This window comes from Erpetoichthys calabaricus, chromosome 10, assembly GCF_900747795.2.
Source record: "Erpetoichthys calabaricus chromosome 10, fErpCal1.3, whole genome shotgun sequence".
Taxonomy (NCBI): domain Eukaryota; kingdom Metazoa; phylum Chordata; class Cladistia; order Polypteriformes; family Polypteridae; genus Erpetoichthys; species Erpetoichthys calabaricus.
Window position 1 is genome coordinate 116,081,907 of NC_041403.2, and position 27,572 is coordinate 116,109,478.

General features: G+C 41.5%; 1 protein-coding gene across 1 annotated transcript in view; it reads left to right on the forward strand.

The window, feature by feature from the left end:
• The window catches only part of zhx3b (zinc fingers and homeoboxes 3b), a 59,890-nt gene that overhangs the window by 20,924 nt on the left and 11,394 nt on the right, over positions 1-27,572 (forward strand). The gene's annotated exons all lie outside the window — the stretch shown is intronic.

Consider the following 27,572-nt stretch of genomic DNA (forward strand, 5'->3'; position numbering starts at 1 on the left):
ATAGAAAATCACAGAAGTGTGTCCGACTTATATACTCTGACTGCCGAATCCAAGAAGCAGGTGAACATTCGATTTGGAGGAAGTGCTGCCAACGACGGTGGATAGAAACAGAAAAAACCACAGTCTCGACAACGAAGCAGGTGGTCTAAACACAGAGTGGTATCGACAGTGTTTGTAAAGAAAAGTAACAACCAAGGCAGTGTCAGGGGAACATGAATTCGCGGACAAACAAAGATCAAGATTCAAATGAAGATTATATATAAAGATGAAAGGGGTGGACAACACACCAGAAGGTGGTCTGCACCAGAAAACAGAAACGTGGGTGAAACCTGAAGATGTTTTAACTCTAAGAATTTTTTTTCTCTCTCTCTCATATAAAAAACGAAAAAAAAAACATTTTTAAAGTATAGTAGTCACAATGTCTAGTCTTAGCAAACTTCACATTTTAATTAGGGTGGAAGAACGAGGGTAGCAAGGCTTCTGGCCCTTATATTTTGGAATGACAATGCTAAACCAAAAGGCTCGGTAAGACACTCGGCTTGGACATGACTACTTCATGTGGCTCCTTTGCTTTTGTGTTGTGCACAACACCATCATGAAATAATGATTATGCTTTCCATATATGTTTAGGCTTAATCTTCAAACCACACAATGAATGTGACATGTACCTACTGAATGCTGTCTCCAGCAAACATAAGTATGATGCCACAGGGTGACATGTTTGTTATTTGACTTGATACTTAACTAGCAGAGCATTAGTTCCTAACCAGAAAAGTGTGAAAACACATATGATATTAACTGGGAGCGCACAACTCTTTCTGATACAGTAGATTATGGGGTTTAAAAAATCCGAGCCCACTTTCTTGTCCCACTAGGAGCAAAGAGGAAGTTTTTTTTTTTTTAATTTAGGATAGCTTTGACAATCAAGATAATTTTACATTCACTATCCCTTCTGTAATCAGATGTGATTAGGTGAAATATCACTAAAACCTGGAAAAAAATCCAATTTACTTTCTATGGAATGGTGTTGAACCTTTTCTTCATTAATGTTCCACTAAATACATTTGCCAAGCTTCTGCTAGTGTTTCTTTTGAACTCCTCTTGGTCTAATGAATATGTAACATTGGGCCTTTCATTATTAACCACAATGCATTGGATAAGACCGGCAGTGAAGTATTCTTTAGGAGCAATGAATCTTAACTGTTTCTGTGATATACTGGATTGGCTGTAAATTTGAAAGAAGTTTTGAAAATATTTTTATATATATTGAAATGTGTATCATAACTCTTTTATTGGAATGCATATATTTGTCAATAATCAAATTTAATTATTTAAAAAAAAAGTGATTTTTAATTTTCAAGATGAAGTTTACATGCCATTTTAGGGATGGCATTTGTCAATAATGTATAAAAAATGCCAATATGTTCATTATTTTATATCTAATATGTTTTAAAAGCCCTAATAGTTTGGAACAAACTTTGCTTTAATCATCATGAAAACTAGAACATGACGAGAATATTTAACAAGCTTAAAGACTGATACTCTTGTAACCAATAACGTATAAAATGTGACTCCACAGTGAGTTGGATAATGTAGTCTTTGCTGTGTCGTACAGGATGTGTGTGTGTGTGTGTGTGTGTGTGTGTGTGTAGAAGAGGGGAACTTGTCCTTTGTTTGTGAATTTTGTACCCATAGCACATTTAGAAGTTGGGTTCAAACATTCTGTGTCTTGTTGCAAGTGGTCAGTGCTGCTGCCTCAGTGTTTCTGTTGCCCCATATTGTACTAATTGTGAACTTTCTCCAAGCATTTCCTAGGCATTCATGATTAGCTATGATATTATAAGCCCTGGATAGTCACTGGAACCCTGCATCCCTGCAGCTGGGTAGTAAATGGATGGCTCATTGTGGTAGAAGCTCACCAATACAACAGTTGACCAATAAGATGATAAGGGGGTGGGATTTAGTGTGCATGTGCCAGTGTAATGCACTGATAGGCTGTCAAGTAACCAGCGTTCTTATTCATTTCTTCAGAATCTTACAGATGATTTTCAAATGCATACAAAACTTAATGCGTTCATTTCTTGACTGAGAATATCTTGTTTACCGAGAGATTGCATGCATAAACAGACTGACATGTCTGCAGACACAGCAATGACGTAAGCTTGTTTGTTCACGAAACAGCGCTTAAAAAATAGTCAAATTGCTTGGGCGTGTCACATATTTCAGAGTAACTGCTGGAAACTAATAGGACATGGAGAATAAACCACCCAGCTTAATATGTCATTTGTAAAGTTACAAATACTGCATATGTACAGTATATTTTGAATGTGAGGGAATACGCCACATGAAACAAACGTAGCACTGATATATTTAATCTTGTTTAACTTACCTTAAACTGTTGAAAATGGGAGACAAAGTACTTTGTACAGTGAAATGAAGCCCAGGAAACATAAAAACGGACAAAGTTAAAGGAAATTATTTGCAGGATATTTAAAAAAGGTATTCAGTAAAGGTTATTGCAAACACAAAATGCTCATGATATGACTCTATTATGTGTTTATCTATATATATATATATATATATATATATATAAAATCCCTATATGCGTCCAGGTGTCCGTGTGTGGGTGTCTTCTGATGAAGTGCGTATGCGCGGGGCATGGTGCGATGCGCGATATTACTGTCAGAGAAAGTTAGAGGCGTTTTACGGAAATACAACCCAGTATTGCTGCGAGAGGAAATTAAAGGTTCACAATACAGTGACACATATTACAGCCACATACAAGCCAGTATTACTGTCAGAGGAGATTAAAGGCATATTACCGACGCGCACGTCTGTATTACCACCAGAGAAAATTAAAGGTATATTACGGACGTACAAGCCAGCGGACGTACAAGACGGTATCCTTCAATAAGGGCGCGCACAAAAAGACGAGCCTCAAAAGAGCAACCTCAATTGGTTGCAGCGAATAATGGCGCTCGTAAATAAAGATCTGCACCTTTGTTGCTCTTCACATATTCCAGAGCCATTTGAACTAAATTATCTACGAACGCCTTTAGATAGATAGATAGATAGATAGATAGATACTTTATTCGCCGCGCTCAATTGAGGTCACCCTTTTGAAGCTCGCCTTTTTGTGCGCGCCCTTATTGAATAGAGCCGTACAAGACAGTATTACTGTCACAGAAAATTAAAGACACACAATACACGGCGGCAGCCCACGAAGAACGGTCAGCTCAGCAAGTCAACATCAACAAAAGAAAGGCTGAAAGAAAGAAAAATACGACCAACAAAAAGAATGAGGTCAGAGTCCCTTGCCATTTAATATAGACTGTTCCTACTAATGTTTATGCACTACTGTTCTAGCGCCCGTTGTTGTAACGGGCTAAATAACTAGTTTTTGGATAATAGCCTAGAAATGTTTTTTGAGCTGCGCTCTATTCATTCTTTGTATGAATTTATTATAAAGCCATTCCCAGTGTTGTAGCCCCATCCCATATAAGACCCTGCACCTTACAATTGCTGTTTCAAATCCCACGATGGGCTCACCGTGTATTTCTGAGCAAGTCCTGTAACCCACCAGCTTTACAGAGCCTAAAAACCAGTTGTACTGTAGGCCTTCTCTCGTATAGTTAATCCGTTTGTTTCATCGGATTACTGTTGCGTGTACCAATTGAAATTAAATTTCCCCACAGATTCCCTGTTGGTGTTGTTTGGTCTTTGCCTGTACTGCAGTCCTGGAGATGCCTACATCTCAAGGAACTTTGAATAGCGAAAATGACTTTGGCTACTCTGGGATGAAGAGAAAGCGTCCGGCAGGACCTGACATTGCGCCACTGGGATTAGCTGCAGCGCCAGAGCAGCCAGGGTAGTGCTGTGCAATCGGTGCACCGTCAGCAAGTCTCCCACCTACTGATATACAGGAGCCGAAGGGGAACAACTCGGTGAAATTTAGCAGTTCATTACATTTTAAATTGGTAATAAGTCTCTATGCCATGTTTGCTGCGACCTTTTCTAGTTTACAGCTATAGAGCTTTAATTAGTCACAGCAGCCTGTATTTATTTCACATATGACAGACAACACAATGGCACAGCAGAGAGCATTGTTATTTGACAGTTCTTGGATGCCAATTTGACTCCTTCGCTGCATGTGGAGACTGAATGTCCTCCTGGTGTGTGCCTTGGATGTTGTGGGTGCTTTAGTTTCCAGTCACACCCAATTGGGGGTTTTAACTTGCCACTTTGTAGTGTTAAAGTCCCCTCGGCCACTGCCTGACGGACTCGTCTCCACTAGTGAACGTCATCTGAATGGATGGATGTGTTACCACAGCATACAGCTATGCCATGTGGTCTTTATTAGGAAATTCAGGGGCTACTTCAGTTTGATTTCCCCTCACAAGTGGCAGGAATGTGTGGCTACTTGAAACAAATGTGATGGGAGTTTATATCTGCTATGGGCAAAGCAGGCATTTGCTGGAATACTGGTGAAGGGAAGCCAGTAGCTTTTCAGTATTAAATTTCTCTCTGGTCTAAAGCATCATACATGAGAGCAGCACTTGCATTGATGTGCCTCGTGTCGCAAATCAGTGAGGCCTGTTGCATACATTTTCTATGCAGGGGTTCGCAATGGAGTCCTTACACTTCCACGATGATATTTGTTTAATAAAAAAAAAATTACATTTTCAGTTGCACAACATATAAGAACATGCAAATATCAGATTAGAATAAATAGATCCCTGGCATGGACGGCTGCCTATTTTGTCGTTTGCCAGGTCAGAATGTACCACTCACTATGTGCTGGACTAATCTACTTCTGTTTTTGTTCAGGGTGAGGCTGGCTTTTCTTTTCTGTTTAAAGCCTTACAAGTATTTTGCATTTGTAAAAGCAAAACCAGTCGGCCATATTCTTTCTTAAAACTCCTCCTTTTTCATCGCGTTCAGGAATATTTGCTTGTTCTGAAACAATTGAATAGCTGTGTTAATCTGACTTTGTCATTCGTAGTCAGTGGTATCTTCCTGACCCCTATAATGAAGGCACACATCCTTCCATCTTGCTCTTGTGCTGTAATAATCCGGATCATGCCGGCTTGTTGTATGTCCTTTAAGGTGATTCAGCGTCAGTGTTTAATATCTGGTTGAAGTATTTTCACTTTAAGAGGTGTCGATTTGAGAAAGGTATAGTGTGGATTAAGAGCTTTCTCTCAGCCTGCTTCCAGTAGATGTCTATGTGTTCAGGGTAATGGACTACCCTGGCAGCAGTAAGCAATCAGGCCACATATGTAAGGAAACCTCCCAGTCTTTAAAGGAGACACCCATGGCTCGTCCTTTAGGCTGTTGCCTCTAGAGGTCAGTTTATCTCTTTGGACCTCTTGATTCTCCATACTGACTTTTGAAAGGGCTCCACTACAATGTGAGCCCTGTTGCAATCTGTACCCTGTTTTTTTTTTTTTTTTACTAATTTACTGCCCACTCTACCCCTTGCAGGTCTTGAAGCTAACTGGTAATGTGGTGTATTGATTAGGACACTGAGCTTTAAACCTCCAAAGACGGGGCTTGTGGTGCTTCCTGAGCAGATCATCTAACCCGTTTTAGGTCAATCTGTTAAAAAAAGCTTATTTCAACAGTTGTAACGAATAGTGATGCTCTAAGATAACAATGATCCATCTGTTTTTTAATTTATCAATCCAGTTCAGGATTGTATAGAACAAATGCCCATCCCAACAGCATTGGCTGCAAGGTTGGAACCAAGCCTGGTCTGGGCACCCATTTACACATCTAGTGCCAGTTCTGAGTTGCCAGTTAACGTAACCTGTACTTCTATGAGTTGTGGTAGAAAATCTGGAGTACCCAGAGGAACACACTCTAGTCAGAAATGGGGACAACAGGCAGTGACCAAACAGGGATTTGAATATTGAACTCTGAAACGGAGAAGCAGCAGCAGTAATTACTATGACACCCATAATTATGAGATTATTTGGTTCAGAGGAAAATTACACCCTTTTCTGTCCGCACAACATATATCCATTCTCTAATTTGTGGTAATAAAGTTTGGGCTTGGTGCACTATAATATGGGCATGAGGTGACTGGGAAAGTACAAAAAGACATAGCGGTGAAGAGCAGTTGAGCATGGGAGCAAGTGGACCGTAAAGGGAGCGTCAAGTGGGCAAGTAGGAGGGGATGGGTGGGACAGCTGCCAGGATGGGAGATATCCATTTCACAAAGGAGTGACGGTGTAACACTGAAGAAGTGTTTTAGTTAATGGGTAACGTTTAAGCCTGTCTAGCCAGCAGATCATTTTGATTTTATTGTGTAAAAGTTCACAAATGGAATGGATGCCAAATTGATGTTTTGCATTTTCTGCGTACAGGCTAAGGAATCCAAGTATCTGCTCCCGTCTTTTCCCACAACAATAAGACCTTCCCAACTCTCTGCACCCTCTACCACATTTTCTGTTCCGCATCATAAATGCACTTTTGTGCCTGGGTGACCTTTAACTTTTGAAAAAAACATAAATAAAGCAATCTAGTGATTTCATTCTCCATAAAAGCAACCAGTTATGATCAGGCCTCTGAGTGGTAGTTTTCAGTGCTTCACAAGAGACGTTCCTGTTGAGTGGAGATGTAGAAATGATAAGGCCAACGATCAACTTCACCGTTCACAACAGTGCCGCACATCCTAAGACATTTTCTAGACTTAACTGTAGATGTTTCAATATTTCTTCCGCTTATATGATTTGCTCAGAGGCACTCCATGAGCTGATGATGAAACTGAAGTAAACCCCAAAGGTTTACAGCCCAATGCCTTTGTCCGCTAGGCCTTAAATGCAGAAGATGCAAAAGCTTAACTTCGTGCTGGCAGATCAAAGGCTGAATATCTGATGTGAGTGTAGCTTCTATGTCTTTTTCTATGAAACTTAAGTGAAAGCCCAAGTATCTAAACTTGTGAATAAAACAACGTATATAACATAACATTCTCCAAGCAAATTAATCAAATCCAAGGTTGCAGGGCGCATTTCCTGGCGCCACTGGGTGCAATACATCAAAAAGCCATGGCGACATGGCAGTCCATTGTAGGGCCCACTCCCACACACAGTTTCGAGTTGCCACTTAACCCAACCCACACATCTTTGATGATGTGGGAGAAAAACAGGAGTGTCGAGAGAAAAACCAATGCCGACATGAGAGAATGTGCCAACTCCACAAAGGCAACAACCAAACAAGACATTAAAGGAGCAAAAATCTTTTTAATTAGTTTCCCTCCTTAAGTTTAATCCTGAAAAGTTTTCTGAAATGAAGAAAACGGTGTTGTTCATATGTGTAAGTCACTTGGCTGTACCATATTAGCCCTCACAGCCACATCTCTCGTTAAATAACATGTGGGATGGAGAATTTACGTTCTGTGCGAAATGCCAGCAGCAGAACAATTGAAAAGACACAAGGGGCAAAACTGTGTGTGTGCCGCTCAGCCACAAGTCGCTCGTGGTGGGGGTTGGGGGCAGTGGTGGTAGCCATGGTGATGTTCACACATCAATGCAGCTGCCAACGAGCTGCCACCCCGCCCCCGTTCACCCTGTGGGCTCACAAGGCTGGGAAGCACCAAGGATACTGTGCACTGCCAAGCTTCATGTCATATTTTTAGATTCTGTTAAATGTCTGCATACTTTTTAGCCCCCACTTGGTGTTTTAATACATTCTGCCCCATATAGGGAAACGATGACAGTGCTCATAAACGTGAAGAGCTGTCCAAGTATGACCATGCACTCGCGCTCAGATACAGATTTGTGAGGGCCATAAGCTGTAAATAGGATTCGAAATCATTGTTCTTAAAGCAACATGGCCTGAATTTCAAAGCTTCGGCATAATGACTTCTGCTAGTCATAGCCCTGTGCTTTTTGGATCGCTTTCCAGCAGTTTGTCGCCAAAAGAACTGCAATGCAATGCCTCCTGCCATGTTCACCTTGACCAAAAGGCATGAAGACGGGCTTTTTACTGTGTCTGTGAGATATACCAATGAACCCATGAGGCTCTCTTTCAGTCCTTTTCTCACTTACGTATATCTTTTATTCAGTCAATATTTATTTTATTACTAATTATTACATTTATGTAGTGCTTTTCCAACCTACTCCTATCGCTTTATATAGATAGACCAAGGGGAACCACTTCAAAAAGCACCAATGTGTAGCACCCACCTGGATGATTTTTGCATGAGTATGCTCACCAGAGATTAGCCATTAGATGGTGAGAGCATGAGAGAGATGCTTAGCCACAAAGGGACAGGGGATGATTAGGGGGCATGATGGACAGTTTAGTCAGGACATTGGGATAAATCCTACTCATTTTTGAAAGATGCCCAGGGATCTTTTATGACCATAGAGTTGGGACCTCACTTTTACATCTCAGCCGAAGGTTGGCACTAACTTTTACAGCACAGTATCCCAGTCACTCCACTGAGGCATTGGGATCCACACACAGACCACTGTGCCCCCTGATGGTCTCACCAACATGTCTTCCAGCAGTATCCCCAAGCTTTTGCTTGTTGGTCTCCCATCCAAGTACTGACTAGGCCCAAAAATATCTAGCTTCAGGTGGATTACCTGTTCTGAAGAGCAGGCTGTGTGGCTGCTGACCGCAGTGAAAAACACAGGCCTGTGGTCCTAAAATAAAATGCTACAAGGGGACAATCGGAAACAACAGTAAACTATCTGCCTGTTATTTACAACCGTAAGAACTTGATTATGAGTTTTGTGTGCATGTGTACCGTGTCCTGGGGGATTATTAATAGATAGGCTAGCGGGGGTCATGCTTTAATTACAATAAACGTTTCTGCCTACCTGTAAAGTGTCCACTAGGTTGCTGCTACCTACATTTTTTTTTTTAAATTTCCAAAACATATCTGGTCATAGCATTTTGATTAAGACCAAGATCAAGGTTCTAGCCGCATTAGTTCATTACTATAGATAGATAGTGAAGAACATGGTGCTGTCACTGTTGGTGTCCTGCCTCACACATCCAGGGACTTAGTGTCGTACTTGGCCTGGGCTCAGTGTGGATTTGAGGTGTTCTTCATGTACTCAAAAGGCTTTTGCTAGAAACACACAAGTTGGCCCTATGTGTGTGTGTATGTGTGCCACTTGAACTGGGATCCCACCCAAGACTGGATGTAGGTTTTGTTTTTGCAGATTCACCAAACACATAATTTAATTAATTAATGAACACTCAGTACCACTGGGATGGGTTTAAACCCCTTGTAACCCTGGATTGGATTAAGCAAGTTTGAAAATGCATTTCTGTATGAATTCTTTTAATGGTGTGAGGCATTAAAGGGTGATTCTGAGAAGCAAAAAGAAGGTAAACTAAAAAGACAATTCAAAGCCACTGTGAAGTGCTGCCTAATACTATTATTTACATTACATGGGCAAATATGACGGAGCGCATATCTAAACAGGACAGGCGCTACTGCAAAGTGTAAAACAACAGGAGAGAGCTGCCAGTGGCCATGTTGTGATGCTAGAAGGGGCACATCTTTATTAAGTGAGAGCCAACCATTCAGATGTCAAGAATTATTGAGACCCTATTGGATACAGTAGCAATGGAGCTTTGAAGCTGAAAACGTTTATTGTACCTGCTTCCCCCGTCAAAGGGCTAAGCAGCACTTTTAGGTGGTGAACACCATTAACAAATCATAGACTAAATGAGACTGCCACTCCTATTCCAAGAGTTTATGAATCGATTGTCGACAATTTAAATTGATGGTTTTGAGCTATGGGCCTCTCCTTTCAGTTGGGACAGTACAGGATGGCAGTTTCTATCCTGTTCTGATCTTTTTCGCAAAGTAATGTCTTTCCTTCTTTTGGTCAACCACCTTAATCCAGTTTTATCCCCCTGGAAAGGTAAAGGAATCACTTAAAAAAAAAAAAAACAAATTCAGGGTTAAAAAAAGAGGCATACAGTATGGACAAGTCACAGCATCTCCTCGTGAATATTTTGCAATGGATCTTTAATTAAAGACACAATCACAAAATGCTTTACAATGGTGTCTGCCTGCTTCTTTAAAAGAACCTACCATATATACTCACATATAAGTCGGGTCTAGAAACCCAAAAAATCGATCATAAAATCAGACCCTGACTTTTATGCCCATTCAAAAATGCGACACTTAATTATTTATTTATTTTTTTTACATTTTCTTGCCTCCTCCAATTTCACATCAGTTTCTCAGACGCATTGAATTTTGTTGCAGCAGCTCAGTTACCAATTTCTTTTGCTACTTCAATGACGTTCAATTTAAAACCAGCTTCATAGTTTCTTCTGATCAAACGCTCCATCATAGATAAGGGATGCTCATATGATAAAGGTGTGAGATACAAAAAAACACAAATCAGTGCAAACGTCACTTCGGAATAGTTTGGGTATTACCGTGTGGTCATGTAGTTACTCTCTCAGGTGGGCATTAGCATATCATAATCTTTTGGACCAATAGCGTGAGTTTTCCGCATTAGACTTATATGATCAACATTATAAAATACCAGAAATTATACTGTAAAATCAAGTCCCGGCTTATCTGCGAGTATATACAGTATTTGAAGAGAACCAGACCCATCACCAAACGCAGCTCATGAATTTGTCTTCACTTAATGTGTTTCACATAATGTGAGGATTTGAAAGTTACTCGCAGCACTGCTTTCCAATATTTAATTTATTCTGTGCATATAAATTTCTATGGATGAGTAAATATTTTCATTATGCAAAATTTACCCTTTATCATCTTCCAGCCATGCCCCTGTATCTGTGTTGATGTAATGATGGGGTTTGCCTCCAGTCTTCTTATACCCTTTATAATTGTAGGTATTTTCACAATATATCCCCTTGTCCGTTGTTCGCTTTGTTTGAATTGGTTCAGTGATTCACCGTGCTCTTGTAGTTCACAGTTTGTAGCCATAGGATTGGGCTCTTCTCAAGAACTCACCACTCAGCCACTTGATTCTCTTTGCTATTACTGCACCCCAGGAGCAGGAGCCTACCCGAAGCAGCATGTCCATCACGTGGCACCCATCCACTTGCAACAGGTCAGCTTCATGTCCGATCTGTGGGATGTGGGAAGAAGCAGTGTGCTTTTCTTTAACATGGAGACTATTTGTGGACCAGCAGTTTTTACTGCTCAGATATAAATTGTACTCCACATATGTTGTAATATAATCTAATGTCCTGTTTAAAAGATGACATAATAAAATATTAGATAGCTACTCTTAGCCTTTTGACCACCACTGTACTTTGCCTGGATACAGACTCTGCCAGGACAGACAGGTCTTTTTGTAAAAATGGTTTTTCTAACTTCCTAACCCCTGCACAGTAATTGTAATTGAGAGTGGGCACAGTGGCACTAAGGTGTCCTGGGTTCAAATTTCCCTACCAGATGTTTGTATGTTCTTCTCATGTCTACATGGATTTCCTGCTCTGTGTGTGTGTGTGTGTGTGTGTGTGTGTGTGTGTGTGTGTGTGTGTGTGTGTGTGTGTGAGTGAGTGAGTGAGTGAGTGAGTGAGTGAGAGAGAGAGAGTGTGTGAGGGTGAGCCCCCTGATGGACTGGCACTCCAGCTAGAGCAGTCTTCAGCTTTGAGCTCAGGGTGGCCAGTATAGACTCTGGCTTCTCTCTATGGTCTTGAACTGGATTAAGCAGGTTTCAGGATGTTATGCCATGTCAAATTTGACATTTAAATTACATTAGTCTTTATTTTGGTCACGCCCTGTTTTGTTGATTTGGCTGATCACAGATATCTGCTGTAACAATTCACCAAATCCAATTCAAGGCTGTGGGGGCTATGAGGGCTATGGATATGGTGCCATTCCATCACAGGACCCACTTACATACAGACAAACGCATGTAATAATAATAACAATAATAAAGCATGTTATTTACACACATAGGATCAATCTAAAAGTAACCTAACTTGCACGTTTTTGAATGTGAGAGGAAAACGAGAGTATTCAAATACAGTGGAACCTCGAGATACGATCACCTCTGTATACGAGAAATTCAAAATACGAGGAAAGTATGAGCGAAAAATTCAGATCTAAATGCGAGCATTGGCTCGCGTAACGAGCCACGAGCCAGGCTGTGGGTATAGCTCTCAGCTTAGCGAGGGGGCATGGTAGCAGTTGCGGGCCGCGATCTGCGGTGTCTGCGTTTCTCACTTAAGTGCACAGGTGGGAAACTGCCCACATCCATGATTGTTCCTGTGGCTGATGGGCTGCAGCTGCCATGTCCTCCCCGCATATATAGAGAAGCGCGAGCCGGTTAAGGGGGAGAAGAAGTAAAAGAAAAGAGAGGAGAGAGAACGGAGGTTGAGGCAGGCGGGCAGGTGGTGCGGGAGAGCGAGCGTGTGCAGGCTCGCGTGTTGCTGAACAGGCGAGCCAAACAGCTGAAGCAGGACGGTGTAGAGAAGGTCAGCTGCATTAAGAGTGTCTCGCCTGTTGCAGAGCCCGCAGGTGAGACACTAACAGAGAAGAAGCACCGGGGATTGTCATCTGTTTTTTAAAGACTGCATCCTTTTGACGTTTTAACCTCGTGTTAAAGGATCGTTATTCTTGTGTATTTTAAACCTCCACTTCACAACTGTTTTAAGGATTATTTATTTAAAGATTTATTGAATGCTCTACTGCACTTTAGACACCTGTTTTGATTCTTTTAATAATCAGTTATATTATTTACCAGTGTTATTTATTAAAGGTAGACTACAGTATATATAATTTATCAGTGTTATTTGTTAGGAAAATTGATTTTATGTTAATATATTTGGGGTGCGGAACGGATTAACTGGATTCCCATTATTTTCAATGGGGAAGTTTGTTCTAGATACGAGAAATTCGCTATACAAGCTCAGTGCTGGAACGAATTAAACTCGTATCTAGAGGTTCCACTGTAAAACTCGTCAGACTGTTCGGACAGGATTAGTTGTACACGAGGAGTTGGGGTAAATGAATTCTTACTAGAGGACCTCTAATTTTAGTGTCATCTGAATTGCTGAAATCACATCATTTTACTAACATGACAATTTGCACAGTGCTAGTTTTACCTGGAGTAATTATTTTACAGATTTTTTTTCTAGACTGTAAAAGGCTGCATAATCCTTACTAAGACTTGAACGTGCAGTCTGTACAAAGTTACTGACACGAGCAGTTTGGATGGGACTAAACTGACAGAGGTTCTCTGGTTGAAAATTCCTTCAGCCCATCTCCTGGTGTAAAACTAATCTGTCCGAATAGGGCTATCATGGGAAAAACGTAACACAAACATCAATCTAGCCCAGGGTTCATCGGCAGTGCTGTAAGGTAAGTAGCACCAAATGCTGTGTTGGCCTTCTAAACATTTGTGTCATTATCTACAAATATTACAAACTTGTCGAAGAATTTAGATTACAATGTCACTCTATAAATTTAACAAGGCAGTAGCCTCAATGCTGATCCATGTGAGACTTTTATACTGAATCTGGAAACGTTTCATTGGACCTAATCATATTAATTTTTTAAGTTTAAATTCAAAACATTTTATATTTATGTATACCTTTTATCAATTGCCTTTTCATCTCAAACAACACCACGTACTTTCACACAATGTCTATATATCTTACATGGCCACATTCCTTGTAGTGTAACCTGCTCTTCATGCCTACATGGCACCCCCTGCAGATTGAGACACATGTCCCTGCTGCTAGTACATTCACTTTTTCAAATTGTAATTTGCTGTTCCTTTCTTACAGTTTTTTTTTTTTTAAATCGATGAATTATTGCTATCAGTTACTCTTGTGACTTCCACACAAAGTCTAACACGTTTTCAGCGCTGGCTCTTTACTGCCTGAACGCATTCAGACTGGTTAATGGCGCCCTTATCTGTTCCATTGTCATCTTGTATTTCAATAATTCCTTCATTTAACTTTCCTTCATTTCCAAGTTAAGCTAACTGGTCTCTCATAACCAGGTCCAACATAATCGCCCTTTTATTTGTTAATGAAATGGTACAATATTAGCAAATTTCAGGAAGTAGGAAGTTAGTCAGGATATATTAGCCTCCTAACAAGATCTTACAATTTTACATACAATCATAAACTTATTTAGGAAGGCATGTTGTACGGTCCTAGCAGTGTACTTGGTTTTTAACCCTTTTCATCTTTGTAACCTATCGCTCTCTATATGTATACAGCCCTTTATAAAATGTGTTCTTCACTTTCTGTGTGCACTCCAGCTTATTAAGGTAGATACTCCTGTAATATAAATGAGGAAAGGTGAAGTGATTTGTTTGGAACTGCACAGTGAGGCAGAGGTGGGATATGAACCCTCAGTATCCACAAAGTGTCCAAAGTCCCATATTTTAGCTGCTATAGGGCAGTTGTGGGTTATTGATGTAGTTAAAATGAATTGTTATTAACCAATGAAATCTAACCGTGTACTCACAGTTAAAGTATTGGACCAATCAGTTTATAGAAGAGATGCAAATAAAACTCTGCAAATAGCAATGCCTAATTTTATTTGGGCTTTGCATGAATCAGTTTTTAGATTAGTTTGATTAAATTCCTTGAACCATTTCTTTAGGTGTGTGATTTTATTTTATTTTCTGTGACTTCCCGTAGATGTTTGTTAGTTTAATTGCCAACTCAAAATCGGCCTGATAAGTCTAGGCTCAGTCTGGGTTAGCTGTTTTTCTGCAGTTTGCAGATTCGACATCTTTTTGGATGGATTTTATTCCACATCCTAACAACACAGTTAAGTTGGGTCACACTGTGGCTCCAAGCCAGCACAGACTTGGTCCCACAGGAGCATTTGTGGGCTTCACGGCACATGCAAAGGTGGGCCACACACTTGAGTTGACTTGGTCCAGCAGAGTCTTTAATCCATCCCATAGCTTACTGAAGCCCCTAACTCAATTTTAGGGTCACAAGGAGACAGAGAATATTAAGCAGCATTGACTGTGGTGCTAGGGCACCCACTCCCTCATACATTCTTCACTCAGTCACTTAAGAGTTGCCATCGCTTTAACTCATGTCCTCAGGATGTGGAAGTAAACTGGAGAACATGTGTACTTCACACAGATGCCATGCTGAATGCTCTCCCACTATGTCACCCTTTCAAATTTGAAATGACTGATTTGTTCATTCACTGCTTCTCTGAACACTGAACCTCCTTGGTTCACCTTGAGAGTTGCAGAAGAGTCCAGCCAGTCAAGTCAAGTGTACACCATACAATGTCATTCACCTCAGAGCAGCTGACAATATTACAGTGCCAACAAAAGACCCACATTTGCATTTACTCATTTAGCAGACACGCACCTTTATCCTAAGTGATTCACAAAGGAGCTCAACACAATTGAGTTAACATCATTTAGGGGTCTGTTTTGAAACCACAAATATTAAGCTGATGTCACATTACATAGCTTCTAGTTATGGGGTATGTCAGATTTGCTGATCTTGTCACTGGAGTATTTCAGTTTTCAATTCTGTTGTGGTACGTAAAACACAAGACATCGGGCGCCTCCACTGTTTGTGAGGTTCAAAACATGCATGTTTCCTATTCTTTATTACTACATTCTATACTTCCAAATGAGCATTCATTGGTTTTTAGCTCTCTAAATTTAAACCTGTTTGATTTTTGTGGGAGCAGCTTGCAGCCTAGTTGGAGTGAGTCACTGGGAATGTCACGTTACGCAACTGGCTTAACAGGAGTGCACTGCCGACTACCTCAGACTTACTAAGGCTAAGTAAATGAACGGTGTGACTGAAAATCGCCGAAGGCGCTGCTTAGGTTACAAAAATTGACCAAAATAAGTAAATCATATCCTAGACCTTATACAGTTAGGTCCATAAATATTTGGACAGAGACAACGTTTTTCTAATTTTGGTTCTGTACTTTACCACAATGAATTTTAAATGAAACAACTCAGATGCAGTTGAAGTGCAGACTTCAGCTTTAATTCAGTGGGGTGAACAAAACGATTGCATAAAAATGTGAGGCAACTAAAGCGTTTTTTAAACACAATCCCTTCATTTCAGGGGCTCAAAAGTAATTGGACAAATTAAATAACTGGAAATAAAATGTTTATTTCTAATACTTGGTTGAAAACCCTTTGCTGGCAATGACAGCCTGAAGTCTTGAACTCATGGACATCACCAGATGCTGGGTTTCCTCCTTTTTAATGCTCTGCCAGGCCTTTACTGCAGCGGCTTTCAGTTGCTGTTTGTTTGTGGGCCTTTCTGTGTGAAGTTTAGTCTTCAACAAGTGAAATGCATACTCAATTGGGTTAAGATCAGGTGACTGACTTGGCCATTCAAAAATTTTCCACTTCTTTGCTTTAATAAACTCCTGGGTTGCTTTGGCTGTATGTTTTGGGTCATTGTCTAATGTATCATGAAACGCTACCTAATCAATTTGACTGCATTTAGCTGGATTTGAGCAGACAGTATGTCTCTGAACACCTCAGAATTCATTTGGCTGCTTCTGTCCTGTGTCACATCATCAATAAACACTAGTGTCCCAGTGCCACTGCCAGCCATGCACGCCCAAGCCATCACACTGCCTCCACCGTGTTTACAGATGATGTGGTATGCTTTGGATAATGAGCTGTTCCACGCCTTCTCCATACTTTTTTCTTGCCATCATTCTGGTACAGGTTGATCTTGGTTTCATCTGTCCAAAGAATGTTTTTCCAGAACTATGCTGGCTTTTTTAGATGTTCTTTAGCAAAGTCCAATCTAGCCTTTCTATTCTTGAGGCTTATGAGTGGCTTGCACCTTGCAGTGCACCCTCTGTATTTACTTTCATGCAGTCTTCTCTTTATGGTAGACTTGGATGTCGATATGTCTACCCCTGGAGAGTGTTGTTTACTTGGTTGGCTGTTGTGAAGGGGTTTCTCTTCACCATGGAAACGATTCTGCGATCATCCACCACTGTTGTCTTCCGTGGACGTCCAGGTCTTTTTGCGCTGCTGAGTTCACCAGTGCTTGCTTTCTTTCTCAGGATGTACCAAACTGTAGATTTTGCCACTCGTAATATTGTAGCAATTTTTCGTATGGGTTTTTTCTGTTTTCGCAGCTTAAGGATGGCTTCTTTCACCTGCATGAAGAGCTCCTTTGACCGCATGTTGTCTGTTCACAGCAAAATCTTCCACATGCAAGCACCACACCTCAAACCAACTCCAGGCCTTTTATCTGCTTAATTGATAATGACATAACGACTGACTTGCCCACACCTGCCCATGAAATAGTCTTTGAGTCAATTGTCCAATTACTTTTGAGCCCCTGAAATGAAGGGATTGTGTGAAAAAAATGCTTTACTTGCCTCAAATTTTTATGCAATCGTTTTGTTCACCCCACAGAATTAAAGCTGAAAGTCTGCACTTCAACTGCATCTGAGTTGTTTCATTTAAAATTCATTGTGGTAAAGTACAGAACCAAAATTAGAAAAAAGTTGTCTCTGTCCAAATACTTATGGACCTAACTGTAAATAAGCAGCCATTAAACCAATGAAAGCACAACAGCAGTTAAACTTACCTTAACTACAAAAAGAACCTTTAGCAGTGAAGAAGATATTCACAATACAGGAAAGTTACCAAATTGTTCTTAAATATACAAACAAAAGAAAAGTTGGCATAACATGCAACATTTTATTCTGGTTTGTGTTCAGACCACAGTGTGTGTGTATATTCATTTATCTATCAATTTTATTTATTTAAAGAGTTTTTGTAAAAAATAAATCCAAAGTTTACAGGGGGGAGCAAATAATTAAAGATCTGTCTGTCTGTCCGTCCATTTCAGGATGCATTCACTTGTATAGACTACAGTTAATTTAAACTGCAGGCCTTTGGTATGTGGGAGGAAGCCTCTGTGTATCGGGAGGTAAAGCCGACAGACAGACACACACACACACAGAGAGAACACGTACACTCTGCAGCCTCACTGACCACTGTGCCACTAACTGGTATGTTAACATCTGTAAATCGTTGGATTACGCTAGCAGCCCGTCTCCACTTTAGGCCTACAGAATGACCAAAGGTTTGTTTTTTTTAGTTTTCACTTTTGAAATTCATACGCTGTACATGGCACATTCTCCTTCTGAATTGAAAGATTTGAACAGTGTAAGGGTGCACTAGTCCGAACCAATGACTACAAAGGGAAAGTACATCCATTTCGATAACAATGTTTGGTTTTTTGATGGCTGCAAATCAAATTCCTTTCCCAGTTTTCCCTACAGCAGATGCGTATTCCTTTTCATTGGTTCAGCGATATGAAGAAATCCCACGATGCAGCTTGTGGTGTAGCATGCGACTCCTCAACCCCCTTCCCCCATTTTCTCTCCAACCCCAAATGTCATACATGCAGGCAGGCACGCACGCACGCACACACACATCCTGACAGTTACGTGACCCACAAATTTGGCACGCCTGTGCCCCCTCATGCAGAATGGAGTCTAGTAATGTGCCGCACAGTTCCTGTAATAGCCCAGTTTTTAGACGCCCTTGGAACATTCTGTTCTTTCTAAACTGCTGGGGGGGGGGGGGGGGGGTTTGTGCCCTGGCTTTGTTTTCAGGCTTTAGTTTTTATCCAAAGGTGGAAGGAGATGCCTTATTACGCATTTCCCTTACGCCATGCCATTTTCTAAGCCTGCTTAATCCTGAGCAGGGTATGTGCTATGAAATCATCTCAAATCCCAGCGGCGAACTCCCTCCTTTTTGACTGAACCACAGCGAGGTTGTGAGCCACTGTTGCAAAGGCAAGCCGGCTTAGCAAAAGGAAACTCGTCAGCAGATCCACGGTGATTCATGCCCACGTTGACTCACGATTTTATCTGTATGGCCGCCCGCCCTCCCTCATGCCTGCATTCAAGCGAGGTGCATGGAGCGAGTGACATTCACAGCGTCTGTCTGGCGGGCCTCGCATGTCTGCCACCCTTGTCAGGTGGCATGTGCACGATTGTTGAAGCTGGGGGGGGAGGGGAGAGAGATAAAAACTCTTTTCTCATTGGGGTCTTTTCATGCTGTTTTTGTGGTTCCTGTTTGTCTGCGACTATGGCAAAGTTAAGCGTAACTCTTTTATGGAGCGACGGGAACCAAGTGACTTGACGCTCACTGGAAAGAATTGCATATGAGTGTGAGGTGGTGGGGGGGGGGGGGGTTATGAAAAGGCTCAAGGGAGAAATTGAAACTGTGTTTGCTGCTGTAGTCCCACAGATTCAAGCCAGCATCAAGTTTCACCCTGCCACCATCCATCTTGTCCATCTATCCGTCTGTCTGCCCATTCATCTATTAATAAATGTGGCTGCAGTAGTATTCGCATGATTTGTAGTCACATCCAGTGTGTAAAGAACACTTTCCACACTTTTGTTTGTCTCAGACTGGTCAACATTTTTTTGTTTGTTTGTTTGCTGCTTCAACATCCTGGCTTCTGTGTTTATAAGTAAGAGCAGTCACCCATGGACAGCAGAGAGAAAGACGCTAGTGTGTGTGTGTGTGTGTGTGTGTGTGTGTGTGTGTGTGTGAGAGAGAGAGAGGCGCTGTGTTTTATTAGTTTGGCCTCTCACAGGGTTAACAACGCTGATTAAATGTACTGTGACCTTGTTTGCAAACGGAATGAAAGTGTTTGGATGTGGTGAAGTGAGATTAGCGAGTAAGATGGCGCTGACCTAGATTTTGCTGGGGAAACTGCTGAGAGCAAGTCCTAAAAGGTGTTCCCGGCTACTTGAATGAACCAGCGAGGACCACGGGTCACCCCTCGTCCAATCTATTTTCATGGATGCATGAAAAGAATTCGTGGCATATCAGCGATTGCGAGTCCCTCTGCACTCTGGGGTCCGGCCTTCTCTTCTGTGTCGGCTTTGGAGAGTTGAGCAGCTCACATGTAAGTTTACGTCAGCTATGTTGGCTCGCGTGTTGTGGTCCGGATAGGCTGTTTTTCATTTGTACTGATTTTCACAGATGAGTACCAGCTCTGACTCAACCTGCGTACTCTTAGGCCTCTTCTGAACCCCCACTGTCCACTGCAATCGGTGTGGCTTTTAACCTCCACAGTATAGGGTGGAGATTGGCTCCCTAGGGATAACTTTAAGGTAAATGGGAAGTAGTGATGCCATCTAGTGGTCTCTTCCACAAAACCAGTTTTTTCTGAACTGCTACAAACATTTTGGTAGACATAGTATTACATTTGCATTTATCCACTTAGCAAGTTAGCTTTTATTCAACTTAACTTACAAAAGAGGTCAATATAATTGCGTAGCATCAGTCTGGGGGACTGTTTTGGAGCAGGTGTTGGAGGACAGGTTACTAATGGAACATCACCGGTGAAGAGCTCGGAGCAAAATGCAAGGGACGTGTCGTTACAATTCAGCTAACAACTAATACCAGTCAGACAGAAATTCACCACACAGGCGAGTCTTCAAATGCTTCTTAAACACATTGAGGAGTCAGAATTTCAAATGGAAATGGGCAGCTTGATCCACTGGCTACAAGCTACGCATGAAGAGAGTCTGGAGTGATCTTGCAGATGTTGTGTAAAGTGAGAGACTGTAACAACATGGTCCTTGAAGGACAGCTGGTCATTGATCACCACTCCGAGGTGGCATAAAGCCTTTGCGTGTGTTAACGATAATGAACCAAGCTGAAAAGAGATGGGGTCCTCAAAAGAAAGAGATAACAAGAAGGTCCTTCTTTGCCAGGTTTAGCTGGAGATGATGGTGTTCCTTCATCCAGGTGGTATTATCAGTATGAACTGCAGAGGTTCAAACTGATACCATGTGGTCCTCGGAGGGAATGACAGGTAGCGCTGTGTGTTGTTATGATTGGTGCAATTCATTAATTTTTGGTGGCTCTTCTGGAGTACTAGGGTGTTGTACCGTCTTAGCCATTATGGGTGTAGTGAGAAGTCAAGCAAAATGACACCTTTTATTGGCTAACTAAAAAGATTACAATATGGAAGCTTTCGAGGCAACTCAGGCCCCTTCTTCAGGCATATTGTAATCTTTTTAGATAACCAATTAAAGGTGTCATTTTGCTTGACGTGGCTCTTCTGGGTAATTTTGTTTGGACATCCTGGCAGCAGTTCAGGGGGTTCTTAGGACAAGGACTTTGATTTTGAAAGTTTTTTTGTTTTATATCCTTTCCTGAGGATGCAGTACATTTTAACCATCTGTCCATAATGCCATCTTGAATTTGACATGCAGCACCACTTTTTGAGATTTTTGCTTCAGCTGTTACTGAAGTAACTTCCCAGAATTCCCAGAGAATGCAGGTCATGTGACGACATCTGTGACAATCCAATAAATGGCCATAATTATGTGCCATTTTAGGCATCCATGTTTCTGTTCCCTCACAGCAGGGAAAATCTAAAATTTAGGGTCAGGAGATGAAGTGAAGTCAATAATACAAAGAGGGTTGCTATCAAAAAGACAAGCCGATCTTTTACTAAGCCAGAAATGCTAAATGAGACAAACAAGGACAAAAAAGAAACTTCAAAAAGGAGAAATGTGCACATAAAAGGCTGAGAAAATCTAAACATGGCTGCCTAAATGGTGCATAAAAATGACCAACTTATAGGGTTACTGTGATGATGTCACTCAATGTGTGTTCATGGGGGAATTCTTGGAGGTTACCTTGGCAATGCTAGACATGAAAATCTTAAAATGGTGCCACGTGTTGAATTCAAGATGGTGTCATGGAAAGACAACAAAAATGCACGACTTCCTTCTGGGAATGATCTAGAACAAACTAAATGTCAAAATCCAATTCCTTGGCTTCAGAAGCCCCTGAACAGCTGCCAAGATGGCCAAAAAAACTCCCCAGAATAGCTGCAAAAAATTAAAGAAATGCACCAGTCATGACATTGGTATAGCACCGATAAAAACCATGAGACATGATGATAGGGTCTAGTGAGAAGGTGTGCAGCGGGAAGAGGAGAGGACCCACTCTCTACCGATCCTTGGGGCACCCCCCTGCCTGCTTGGTGTGCCCTTACTGTTTTTACTGCTACATTTTTACTTGTGCTCTTCTTTGGGCCATGGTTGCTTTGCCACTCTCCTCTATCTTTTCGGTTTCTATTCCTTGCTCTCCTGTTACTCTGCCTCTTTTAGATTTCATTTCTTTTTCCTTCTCTGTTCATCCTTAGTCACAATAGCAGCTAAGCCTCTTATAGCTTCCCAATGGAAGAACCCTGAATTTACTTTGTCAAGATGGAAGTCATTCTTTTACAGTCTCATTATGTTTGAAATATAAGCCACAAGAATCAATGGGGTATCTCCTTGCACCATCAGAAAATGGGAAGACAGTAACCTTGTGATAAAATCTCAGTTGTCAGCCATGCCATGAGTTAACTCAACTCAACTCAACTCAACTCAACTCAAATCTTGAAGTCTTTTTGGTTAGTCGGGCGTGTAAGCTCCAGAGGGTTTCAAATGTATCTATAAAATCCAGTGAAAAATTGATCACACAAAAAAAAAAATCTTCCTTATATGTCCAACCAACACACAACGTGTTGGCACTCTCCGCATGTTCAACCTTCACACCGATTTTGGTAATAGAGGTAAAGTTACGGGCACTGCACGAGTAAGTGTGGCACTCTAAAGTGCAATGATGGACAGAAAGAGAGAAATTGGAAGCCTTATTGATTCTAAGGGGACACTTGAGTAGCTGCTTACACTGCTGTATTCCTCTCAAAAATGAGCCTCTTCCAAAGAATTACTCATTTTTATTAGAGAAATTTGGTTAGTTTTGTCATGTACCGAGGACACTGCAATTCTTTGTTGAATGTCTGACCAACACTCCTCAGCAAGATATTGAATGAAGATATTAAAATACATAAGGTAATTTCATGTCATCGAAAGCACATATCTGCTTGACTTATTGTATTCCTTACTGTAAGATAAACACTTTTGAAAATTTGCCAATGCTTTTTAAATAGGCGATTTGAGATTTCAGACATTTGCATGGTGTTCTCTGTTTAACCCTTTATGCACTAAGGGGTCTGAATTACATACCCAAAAATGAACGGCTGCAAATGGCTGATGAGTAGTGAGTAGAACACAGTGAATTTATAAAGAAAGGATTTATATGACTAAAAAAAACCTTTGTTTACACTAATACCAACTAAATTAAACAGAAAAAATGTAGCACTTTTGGGATCGCTCTACAAAAAAATTGGATTTTACATAACCAAGACAATTCATGACACACAGCCCTGGAATCCATTTTCCTTTGTGTTCAGCCATCATTGTACCAAGTTTAGATGTCATATCCCACAATAATACAAAGTTTGGCACAAGGTGTCCCCCGTCTTGAGAACACGGAGTGTTTTGCACCTCAACAATCTCTCAAAACAAGTATTGCAGTTGCATTTTTTTAATAAAAAAAATTATATGTGTATATATATATATACACACATACATACATACATATATGTATATGTTCATAGCATTTGTAGTCTGAATCTTGATCTGACTGTATGGGTGGTTACCTACCAGGTAACTACGTAACATTCTATGATTTGCTTCTCGCAACTGAGTGGGCCCCGTGGCGGATGTTTGCAGACTGGCAGACCACCCACATGCGTTACCTGATAGGTAACCACCCATACAATCAGATCGAGATTCAGACTACGAATGCTGTGAATGTAATTACTCCGATCTCTAGGCTGTCAAATAAATGAACCACACGCCGTGGCGCAGTGCAAAAAGGCTTTGCTTCTGATGCTGACATCCGAGGTTCGATCCCCACGAGGGGATGCAGTGAGTGTGTACGCCTGATGAGCCCAAATATGGGCGAAACACGTGTCGCGTACTCTTTGCATTATTTAACAGTAAACTATGTAATATGTTTATGTATACAGTGATCCCTCGCTATATCGCGCTTCGCCTTTCGCGGCTTCACCGTATCGCGGATTTTATATGTAAGCATATTTAAATATATATCGCGGATTTTTTGCTGGTTCGCGGATTTCTGCGGACAATGGGTCTTTTAATTTCTGGTACATGCTTCCTCAGTTGGTTTGCCCAGTTGATTTCATACAAGGGACGCTATTGGCAGATGGCTGAGAAGCTACCCAACTTACTTTTCTCTCTCTCTCTTGCGCTGACTTTCTCTGATCCTGACGTAGGGGGTGTGAGCAGGGGGGCTGTTCGCACCCCTAGACGATACGGACGCTCGTCTAAAAATGCTGAAAGATTATCTTCACGTTGGCTACCTTCTGTGCAGCTGCTTCGTGAAGCGACATGCAGCACGGTGCTTCGCATACTTAAAAGCACGAAGGGCACGTATTGATTTTTTTATCTGTCTCTCTCTCTCTCTCTCTCTGCTCCTGACGGAGGGGGTGTGAGCTGCTGCCTTCCACAGCTTTGTGCCGCGGTGCTTCGCATACTTAAAAGCCAAACAGCCCTATTGATTTGTTTGCTTTCCTCTCTCTTTCTGACAGTCTCTGCTCCTGACGCGCACTCCTTTGAAGAGGAAGATATGTTTGCATTCTTTTAATTGTGAGACGGAACTGTCATCTCTGTCTTGTCATGGAGCACAGTTTAAACTTTTGAAAAAGAGACAAATGTTTGTTTGCAGTGTTTGAATAACGTTCCTGTCTCTCTACAACCTCCTGTGTTTCTGCGCAAATCTGTGACCCAAGCATGACAATATAAAAATAACCATATAAACATATGGTTTCTACTTTGCGGATTTTCTTATTTCGCGGGTGGCTCTGGAACGCAACCCCCGCGATGGAGGAGGGATTACTGTATACTGTATATGTATTGTGAAAAGCGCTATATAGCGCCCAACCCGGCACAGATTGACGCAGAGGCACGTACTTAAATAACACACACATTTATTGTTCTTCATCTGTGGGACACGCCTTCCCCGTGTCCCACAGGCCCAACACAATCCCAAAACACTCACAAATACCACAACAATCCTTCTATTATCATCACCACTCCTCCTCAGGCTTAGTCCTCCTCCTCCCGACTCTGGCTCTTGAGTGATGGTGGCTGGCCCTTTTTATAACCCACCCGGAAGTGTTCCAGGTGCTTGACCACCTGGTCCTAATTGCCCTTCCGGGTGGGGCTGTAGAATCGTCCAGCCGGGCTGTTGGAAGGAGACAGCCACCCCAGGACCCAACCAAGCTGTGGAGGACTCCATCTCCCATGGAGCCCTGCGGGAGGTTGGGGAATCATCGTCGGCCAGGGAGGCTGCCACCAAGTGCCCCAGGGGAGGTATTGAGCTGTCCATGGCTGCTCCCCCGGAACATACACAGCAGGGGTATCCCGGCCGGGCATGGAACCCGGCCGTTCATTACAGTATGTATATGTGTGTATATGTATGTGTGTGTGTATATATATATATATATATATATATGCATATGCAGTTGGAGATCCACGAAGGGAGAAAAAACGAATCACGTATCATAAAATAGTTTTATTCCTGAGCTTTCAACCCCTGTCAGGGGTCTTCATCAGAGGATAATGCTTAGACTTACAAGAATCAAAGGCAATATATAGCAACACATTCAGTGGTCGGGGGTGGGTGGAGGTGACTAAATTCTCATAGCTGTGCGCTTCACGGATTGCCGAAGTTTCCCATCATCTAATGCATTGGAGGGCTTCTTGCCCGAAGGTTGTACGCATGGAAGAGAAGGTCTGTGATACGGTTATGCAAACCGTATCACAGACCTTCTCTTCCATATATATATATATATATATATATATATATATATATATATATATATATATATATATATATATATATATATATACTGTATATTATTATAAAAGAAAATCCTGAAACCAGACTATTTCCAAGAGATTCTTTCAAGTCCCACTGTCCTCTCAACCATATTCACCCACGCTCACAGTCCTCTCACCTCTCATTCATGTGAATGCTTTTGTCAGACACAGTTCTTGCTCTCTTAGCTCTTTTTTAACGTTTTCCTCACTTTAAGTTTCCAATTAAAGAAGACGTATTATTGAAGAATTTCATCCCGAAAGGTTATCAACGGAAGAAATGTGTACACGGGCAATCCTAGCACCAAGAAACGATGAAGTCAAACGAATTAACGTGAAAATAGTCGATCAGTTACACAGCAAATTGGTTAAATGCGTATCAGTAGACTATGCTGAAACAGTTGGTGGTGATGGTGCGGAAGATGAAAACATCAACTTACAACAATATCTACAACTGTTAACACCATTGAGCAGCAGAAACACAAAGCGCGTGCCCGGGGGTTGGCGAGCGAAGCGGGCAGGGGTTCAAGCCCCTTCGTATATATGTGTGTGTGTATGTATATATAATATACAGTATATACACACACTGGGTATCACTCTAAAGCACCAAGTAAACACTTTGTAACTATGTATATGTCATTACATACTCATCTAAATGTTTCCATTCAAAGTTATTTTTCATGCCAATCCAAAAACAATTTCTGCTTACCACTAGGCACAGAGAAACCTTACATTTTGTACACTAGATTGAGGCTTTTGTGCTGCAATTCACCCATTTTCTCCTGCCTTCTGTTGTAGGTGCCCCACAGATGTTAGTGTGTTTGTATTTGTTTTGTTATTATTGCTTTTTTCTTGCACTTCTCATACATTTTCATACCAGCTTCTTCTAGTGCTGGGTTATGGAGGCGAGGACAGCGCTCTTGCTGGGAGCCCTGAGAACAGAGCAGGACACAGACGAGCTAGTCTCACACACACACACACCACACATGCCAGCTAAACCAGTGACTCTCAGCCACTTTTGGGTTGTAGGTGACTGACATTGGGTCACACGCACGTAAGACTTGTCCATGGTGTAATCTGAATCCCACCACCATCGAAGGGATCGACAGGGCGGTGTGAGATTTTTTTTTTTTTATCTGTTATCCTGTTTCTAATCCCACTCACTTCATCCTTGCTCCTCTCTCCAAGGCTGCTCTTCGGTTTTATTTCCTGTTTGTAATCACTTCTGGTATGGTGGGGGGGCTGGGGGGGAGGTGTAGGGTGAACCAAGCACTATTAGAAATAGGATAAAACAATATTGTAGAGTGCCATTGGTCCTTTCAGTGGTGGAGGAGATTATACGAGTACCTTGAACAAGTCAGTAGCTGTTGTTTTTATGTGCTTACAACACACCGATACTGGAAACTGGGAGAGGCACAGGTATACCATATCTATACTCACTGGTACACTAAGAAACGTTCCTGGTACTCTAAAGAGTACTGCTCAGAATACTAACATGGGGAGAGCCTGCAGCAGACAGCGTCCAGGTATGATAATTGAACACATGATGGCTGAACTGTAAAAGTGCGACACTTCAGAGATGACTGTAAGTAGTATTTACAAATCAAGCATAGCCTTCAAGCAAACGCGTTGCTCTCAACAGTGTCAAACTGAGATCAGAATCTGACATAAAGGCCTTCATATTCCATATCACTAGCATTCTGTACGTTCCCTAGGGCTCTTTTTTTGAAGAAGATGACATTTTCCTAGTTCAAACTTCATGTTTTATCGTATGTCAACCAAATGATCCCCTTGTACCCTGACAGCCGTTTTTGTGCGCAGCGATGTGTAAAGATGAACTGTCGCA